Genomic DNA, 9060 nt, shown 5'->3' with positions numbered 1-9060 from the left:
ATCCTGCATATTCTTTCATCTTCTTCCATCATCCTCTCTGGTTTTCCTATTAATCCATGATAACCCTTCAAATGCAGCTCACATGCATCCTGTGCTGTATTTAGAGAGCAGCACAAATCCATACTAACGCGGTTAGAAGCAGGACGCATGGGCACCGTTTAATCTATATACACAATAGCAGCATGAAAATCAGCTGTATCCAACATGATTATACATATTCTGTTTTTTTTCTCCTGTAATTACACTGTGTATAAAGGGGTTTTTTTATCAGAAGCTTTCAGTGGGACCGGGGGAAAAAAAGCAGAAACTTCCCCGTCATGTCCAGCCTATTTTTAGAAAGGCAGTTTAATATCTGAAGGTGTATTTTTTATTTCTGGCCGCCTGCTGAGACGTTAGCCGCGCTGACGTTTACATATTTAGCTGTCTTTGCTGTCAGCAGCCTGTAAAGTGGTGTTACCACTTGAAGCTGTGGGTGCAGAGCTTCTCTGTGGAGTAGCTGTCCTCTCCGCCGCTCTCTCCCTCCTCTTCAAGGAAACAGGAGACACAAATATACACTTTTCAATGATGACATCACTCCTCATCATCCAATCATTGTTAGCTTTGTTAATGAAATCAGTGACAACAAATCTTACGAATCTCACCTTGCGACACACAAGAACCGCACATGTAACAGCAAAGAGATGGCTTATGCTAGAAAAGAGCTAATTTGTGCAACATGTTGTCCGACCGTGTTCGAAGGCAAAAGGCTTTCTAGTTGTTCCACATGAAGGCAGAGATGTTGCAGTTTAAATACGAGGATAGCAGCTCACATTTTCAGAAGGTGCACTCAGCCGTGCACAAGAACAGCGACAGGCAGAGTTGTGTAAAGAATAATGAACGAGCGCTACAGATCAAACCCCCGCTCACTTTCTCGCTTCCACACACCAGGCCAGTTCCTGCAAGAAGTGGGTGTTAGTTAGAGCAGTGATTCCCAACCTTCTCCAGCTCTACTTGGAAAATCTCAGAAATGTCGGCCCTAATAATGTGTTCTCAGAGCGCTTTTTATTTTAATGATAACGAGTGAACATTCAGGACTGAACTGGAAGCAGGGAAGCTCAGTTTTTCTTTTTTGTTCTACAGGGAGTGATCGCTTGTTGATTCACTCTTCCTGTACCTAACCAGCTATTATTCTTTGCCGTGGGTGTAATCTTTTCATGTGCATTTAGACTGAGGTAGCAAACAAGTGTGTGATGTGGTCCGACCGGCGACAAGATATAACTTCATGTCATTGTCTTAGCACAGGCCTTAATACAAGAAAATGATTTGTCGGCCAACTTGCAATACCTTTGCGGCCCACCAGTGAGCCCCTGCCCGCAGGTTGGGAACTACTGAGTTAGAGAAAATTGTCAGACGCTGCGGCAACAATTCCAACAATCGGTTCAGACGCTGTTCGTCCAGGCGCCGTTCTCCTGATGGAACTGTGCAACACATCAAAGATGGCGACGGCTAGAAGCCTCAGAAAACATTAGATATTATCAAAAAGAAAGATTTCAGTGATGAAAACTAAACTAAGATGCCTTTCAATGGCAAATCAAATGGCTCAAATTTGACTAAAGCTAATATATTGAATGAAAATACAGTGATGAAATAAACACCAGCTCCAGTCCTTTACTCTTCTTCATGTGATTTGCTCGAGTAATTCCACTTTCACTTCTCCTGGTGCGATGCTACATGTGAAATCAGATCGTCTGCTGCACACTTGCATACTTAAACACGTGCATCTACAGTTTCAAATGTTCTGCATCCGCCTCACTGAATACAGAACACAGGCACATCGGTGACTTGCTAATGAATGCAGCACCTGACGTGAATACCAGAGTTTTCTGTAAGATGTGGGGATTCCCAGAGGAGAGTTAATGAAAAGCCCAGATTATCCTTGTCCAAACATACAGGAAGTAAGAGAGAAAGGTAGAACTTGTATCTGTGTGTGTGTGTTTATTGTAAAATGGCTACCTCACATTACATGGGAGAAACAAGGATGAGGTGTTATGTCACCAAATCCTTATTGTTATGTTGCAAACGCACTCCTGAGTCCCTGCGACATCAGGCAGGCGAAATAAAAGCCTCTACGTCAGTGCGGCAGCAGCATAAAAGAGGAGAGTCAAATATGTAGGAAAAGATTAAATTTCTTCAACTCAAAGTAGGTCACAGAACTCCTTCCGGTGTGTTTCAACAAGAAAACAATACGCTACTGTGTTTTAATGAGCCTAAATTTACTCAATTTAGTTCCCTGCTCGCCTGGAAAAAATGTTAAATAATAACCCACAAATACATTCTGGAGGGAGAAATTATTTTAGAAATGTGTGTGTCCTTAGAGAAATAGTTCGAAGATGACTGCACATGATTCAACACTCCAGAGAGCGAGAAACAAAAGGGGGAGGGAGGGAGAGAGGGAGAGTGAGGCAGAGGAGTTATGTTTCCATTTATCCGATGAGGGAATTTTAAGTGAACTTAGAAGATGAGAAGTGATGAAGACGCTTTCATACAAAGGCAAAACAAAAAAAAAAAAATGCACATGATGATATTTCAATGTCAGGTATTAAATACTGATCGTTATTTAAAGTTGCTTTCAGATCTAAGCTGCTTGGTTGGGTTCAGTCGAACTCAACAAAAACAAACATTTTATGATGGTAGGTTTTAGCATAAATTCAAAAGCTAAACTACAACCTCTTTAAAGGTCCAATAATGTATAAAGGCAGATGTCCATGTGTAGTGTGATTATAGATCAGCTCTAGCTTCTATATTAATACTGTGAAACTATCAAAGCCTCAGTCCACAGAGAAATGCACACAGCCTGTATTCAGAAACTGAGCCTTAAAACCAGCTGTCAGGACTTCTGCAACTTTGTGATGTCACAACAAAGCAGTCACCAAGCCCCGCCCACCTGGACCCACCATCCAAACGTTGCAGGATTTATTCCAAATGCTCTGGTGTGGCTCTCTGGACCGCCTGTGTTCAGTGGGCGGGACAGAGCAGCAGCACGTTCAGTCGACCAATCATCAGCCAGACAAAGATGTGAATGAGCTGTGAATGGGCACACCTACCGACCAATCACTGATCCCCATTGTGTTTATTCTAAATGGGGTCCCTTTGGGGAGGTTTCATACCAAAATGTCATTGCAAATTGTCCATTAGTTGTTTAAAGGGGAGGGAGTTGCATTTTGAGTCATTGCTAAGGAGCAGAGTTTGTCAGCCCTCGGAGGGGGCCTCGTAATATCCTGGGGCCCCAAGCGGTTGCCTGTTCAGAAGCTGCGCCTCTGGCTGTATTATCGCAGAGGTATTAATAGAAACATCACAAAGACGTCAGACTTCAGAGCGCGTGTTATGTTTGTGTTGTTATGCCTTTTACTAAAACGAAGCTACCACTCAGTAACTACCCTCCTGTGATGTTACGGCTTTTCATCCTGCTGTCAGGCGCCAGGATTTGATTTCCCCGCATGAGTCCATGTAGCGATGTTAATGTAGTGCTGTCATGCTAAAAGCTCCTGTTTTGTTTATAATGAGTCAGTGTGAACGTGAAATGGACCAAAACTAAAAGGTAACAATGTATCTTATTCTCCTTGGTCTAATTAATTAATTAATTAATCTGATTGATCGCCGGTGTCACCCTTAAGAAGCTGGGAAATCTGTAGCTTAACAACTCTTTCAAAGAGAGTAATCAATATGAATGTTTTAGACTTCCTCTATCGCAGCTCCCGCTACAAACACTGCCCTGGATTTTGGTCTTTATTACGTGAAATATGCAGACCTTCAAAATAAAACCACTGCAGTTGAAAGGGAGACTACAGTCAATATAACAAACACCAGATCCAAGTGAGAGACGAACTAAAACCGAACTGAAATGAAAAGCCTCATAAAATAAACATCTAATTAAAAATCAAAAGCTCAACGTTCACCTCTGTGGGGAGACGGAGCAAACAGAGGAGGCAGAGAGATGAACGAGAGGGAGACGGATGACGAGGAAAAGACAACACATTGTTTTTAGACCGAGCATTTCTGTCTGACAGCGTAACTCACGGAGCAGGAAACATGAATATTTAAATGGATATTTGCCTCTCAAGGACAAAACCACAACACCGGATATACAGTTTACTGGATTTATAAGCTACGTCTTCCTCTCATTACTCTTCTTTACTCCCCCCCGACCCACTTGCCTCACTCACATGCGCACACACACACACACACACACACACACACACACACACACACACAAACACACACACGCACACCATCGTTCGCTTTCTTTAATGAACTGTTTACTGTATGAAATCTGGAGTTTCAAGGCTACATTTTCATATAGTGCCAGGATTTTGAAGAGGCACAGGATCACCATTTGGACACACACACACACACACACACTTGCACACAAGGAGAGGTTGCAGCATGCAAGAGGTCGCTTTTCATCAAGTCAATAAAAACATTGGTGTCAGGTTGTAGCTCTTCATAATAGCTGTACACACACAAACACAAATGCATGCAAGCCCACTCATGAACACACACATGGTCTCTCACCCACTCTCTCTCTCTCTCTCTCTCTCTCTCTCACACACACACACACACACACACAGAGACTCCCTGGCAGCATGACTCCCTAATAAAGCAGAACAGAGCAGAGTAATCCAGTTGAATGACATGGCTGTCCATCCTTCCTCCACTCCAAATGAAGAGTAATGAAGACAGCCGCCCCATGCTGCAACAGCAAGACAACGCACTGCCGCATGTCTCACTCATTAAAGTGGGATGGGGAGGAAAGAAGGCGGGAGGGGAGAGCAGGAAGGAGATAGAGAGGAGGGGGAAAGAGAGGGAGAAAGAGGCAGGAAAGACTTGGAGTACAGTGAATGCCCAAAAGCATCTGTCCAGAAACAATCACAGCTTTAGCTTTAGCTTTAGCTCGTCTGAGGTGAAGATAAGATACTGTAGATTGATGCCTATTCATTTCCGGTCTGGTATGCGTTCACACCGAAGAGGAAGAAAACCTGACATCACACAGACCGACAGGTAACTCAGGGATCGGACGGGACATTTTATAACTAATAACTTACTATATAATAACAAACAGGTTAAGGGAACAAAAGAAAAGTGTGTCGTACAGCAGTATTACGAGACGGTGAGATGGGTTTGTAGTCGACACAAGGGGTTAACGTGAGCCCTGTTGTTAGTATGAAAGACTCGAGTTTCACTGCTCCAACTCTAAACAAATGTGCTGTATATCACCAGTATCAGGCCTCAGCTGTTTTCCCCGCAGTGTTTACACCGTTTCATTTACTTTGAGATCCAGGGCCGCGGTGAGTTGGAGTCGGGGTGCAGTTGAGCGCGGTCAGCAGAGGGTTTGCAGTGTAATTGTTTTGTTAGATGTTTGTTACTGAGGAGAAGACGACGACTACAGAGAGTCTTTCTTTAACTTCCTTAACGTCGTCCTCGCTCTCGACCCAACTCCACCGGCATCGGAAACACAAGCAGCTAAAATCCTCGCACTCATGTGCTAATACACACGCGTGTTATCATGGCTACCAAATGATTTGCATAAATACTGTTGTTGTTTTCAACCACCTGACTCTGGGGTTTGGATCGCGACGGCAGCAGGTCAAGCGAGGTAGTCCGGACATCACCTCAGCCCAGAGACGCTTTCCACCTCCTCCTGGGGGATCCCGAGGCGTTCCCTGTCCAGATGAGATATATAACCTCTCCAGCGTGTTCTAGCCCCCCCGGGGGGTCTCCTACCACTTTGGATGAGACCTCCACTGGGAGGTGCCCAGGAGGCATCTTAATCAGATGACCGATCCGCCTCAACTGCTTCCTTTCGACGTGAAGGAGCAGCGGCGGAGCGCAGAGCTCCTCGCCCTATCTCTAAGGCTGAGCCCAGACACCCCTTTGGGGGGGGGGGGGGGACTCGCCTCAGTCACCTGTACTCATGATTTCATTCTGTCAGCCACTACCCAGAGCTCATGACTGCAAGTGAGGATTGGAACAAAGATCAACTGGTAAATCAAGAGCTTTACGTTCCAGGATCAACTCCACCTGCACCACAGTGGCTCAGTGCAATGCTACCCTTAGTCACTGTCAGTGCAAAAACACGGAGAATCTAAACCAACTTTATCTAATTAAACTATGTTCTAAAAGCTAAATTTAGGCAACGTTTTCTATTTATTGACTGTTGTGCATGCGTTGCTGTTAGCCTGCCAGCTAATTAGCTAATTCAGGAAGAGCAGATTTGCAGTAAGGGCCCAAAAGTCTCAAACAGGGCAAACCTGAACAGGAAAATCTCTGTTCCTTCATAAAGAAACTAAAAAGAGTAACTCACCTACTCTCCTATTTTGATAAGGCAGCACAAGGAGAAGAAAACAGGTGTAAGGAGAGATTTAATGGAGAAAGGTAGCAAAGGAAGCGAGGAAACAGAGCGATGAAGGATAGGATAGAGGGAGGAGTGAGGAGAGAGGGAGTGTTGCAGAGGGTAACCGATGGGACAGGGGGTTAAGTAGGAGGATCAGAAGAAGGGAAGATGTATATGAGAAGTGATGGATGGAGTGATTGCAAGACTGTCAGACGGACGGGGAGCAGGAGGAGGACGTATCGATAAATTAATGATGATGAGGTTGATGAGATTAAAGGATAAAAGGGAGGGAAGGAGAGGTGGATGAATGAACCGAGGAGTGAGGAAAGGAGGAGGTAATGGTGGAGGGATGGATAATGAGCGGGATGATCTTGAAGAAGGAGGGACAGAATGGAGGAAGAAGAGGAACGATGGATGGATAGATAGAAACCAAACAAACAAACAGAGGAGCAGAGGGAGACGCCAGCTAATGCATTTTTATTGAGATAATAAATGGTGAAAGAGCAGTGGAGAATTATTCCATCATTGCTTTATTACCAATTGCTGCACACACACACACACACACTCACACACACACACACACACACACACACGCATATTTGTTCTATTTTCTCAACAATGAGAGAAGACTGCAGTCTGTAGAGGCTGACAGGGGAATTGCACCGAGGCGGGTCTCACTAATAAACACACACACACACACAGAATGAAATACACACTCACACACCGTCGCACAATAGCAGTGGCAAACACCTACCCAGGTGTGTTGTTTGGAGAAAACAAAACTCAGACAGCGCACGAATAGACACATAAAATATGAATTTTTCTGTGCGCTTATCAATACACACACACTCCAGAGATAACAGGTTTAAAAAGCCTTGGCTCGCACACACACACACACACGCACACACACACACAATTTAATAGATAATCCAAATTAATGTCTGAGGTGTGCTCCACTGAGTTATTACTGCACGTCCATAAAGTGTGGGGACTGGTGACAGAGAGACAGATTTTTAATGAGACTGGTCTACACTCTGTGAGGCTGGATGCTAACATGCTCACAATAAACAATGCTAACATGATGTTCATCAGGTGTCATGTGTTCACCATGTGCACCGTCTTAGTTTAGCACAAATTAGCAGTAAACACAAGTAATCTATCTATCTATCTATCTATCTATCTATCTATCTATCTATCTATCTATCTATCTATCTATCTATCTATCTAGCTGTGATACAGAGATCAGCTGTAAGTGAAACAGACGAAGCTGATGGCCACAAGACAGTGATACACACACACATACACACACACACACACACACACACACACACACACACACACAGCGCTGAGCTCACCATCCACAAAACTCAGAAAGGGATAAATGATTTGAGGTTAACAAGTGTATTTTAAGCTGAGAAAAAAATCAATCTTTCTTTCTTTCTTTCTTTCTTTGAGCCCAGTGTGAATGTTCCTGCTTTTGTTTCTGTGTTCAGTCCAGATGTAAATGATCACAGTCGTCTCGCTGGTTTTAAACTGTTGACTTCAGTTACTCTTACAAAACATGTCCAGGTTGTTTGGAGACATATTTTTCTGAAAACACACACACACACACACACACACACACACACACACACACACACGTTCGAGTGATGAAGTAAATCCAGTCGACTGTGTGTGTGTGTGTGTGTGTGTGTGTGTGTGTGTGTGTACCGTAGGACAAGCGGTTTGTGTGAGCGGCTCTCTGTGGAATCTGATGCAGGATCAGTTGAAACCAGAGTTAAAGTTTCATAAATAAGAAAATAAGGACGAGTCAAAGCCTCCTTTCTCCCACAAAACCCAACACCAGGCTGCGATTCTTATCGTCTCTGTTTATCTGCACTCCTCTCTAACTCACACTTCAATTTTCTCCTGACACCCATCCTCTCCTTCCATCCTCGTACGGTTATTACTGCACCTTCTCTATATCTTCACCTTCTCCTCTTATTTCTCCTCAAATATTTGCACCACCTTGTGTCTCCTCTCGTCCCTTTCCCTCACTTTCCTGTCCTCCTCTTCCTTCCTTCCTTCCTTCCACCTTCCTTTTAATAACTCTCTACCCACACTCTTTCCTCTCCTCTCCTCCATTTCCCTGGTCTTGAATCACATCTTCCTCCATCCTCCTCCTCCTCAAAATCATCTTAATCTTTTTCTTCCTATAATCTCCCCAATATTCTCATCGCCTTTTCATTTCCTCCTTTGCTCTCCTTCCTCCCCACTGTCTACCAACCCCCCCCCCCCACTTTTCCTGAAAACCTTGATTTACTGCATTGCTCTTCTCATCTGCCTTGCCTCCCTCCCTTCCTCTCTCCTCCCTCTTCCAGCCTCCTTGTAATCCCTCTCTCCTCCTGCATCACAGGTGAATCACCTTTAGGGAGCGGGGAGCAGTGTGGTGAAAATGGTTCTCCTCCTCTTCTCTGTCTTGGCCCACATATCCCTCCCCCCCACTAATGTGTTTTCTCTCTCCTCTATTCCTCCCCTCTGCTTCCTCTCTCCATTAACTTCCATATCCCCTCCCCCTTCAACCTCCCCATCTCCCCATCATGACTCACCTCCACTCTGCTCCCCACTTGCCTCCCTTACTTCCTGATGTTTTTCCTCATTCCTTTGCATTATCCCCTCATGCCCTTTCTCCCTTTCCTTACCCCCCCACC

At 44.5% G+C, this 9060-nt stretch overlaps 1 protein-coding gene across 1 annotated transcript in view; it reads left to right on the top strand.

Annotated features, from left to right (window-relative positions):
* Positions 1–9060, top strand: part of LOC111669961 (poly(rC)-binding protein 3-like) — a gene marked incomplete at its 3' end in the record, with an annotated part of 114757 nt that overhangs the window by 72613 nt on the left and 33084 nt on the right. The gene's annotated exons all lie outside the window — the stretch shown is intronic.

Source organism: Seriola lalandi, unplaced genomic scaffold (genome assembly GCF_002814215.2).
Source record: "Seriola lalandi dorsalis isolate HSWRI2012SDOR001 ecotype SW California unplaced genomic scaffold, Sedor1 jcf7180002054827, whole genome shotgun sequence".
NCBI lineage: Eukaryota > Metazoa > Chordata > Actinopteri > Carangiformes > Carangidae > Seriola > Seriola lalandi.
Note: the sequence above shows the minus strand (reverse complement) of the source record. Positions and strands in the feature narration are given on the sequence as shown.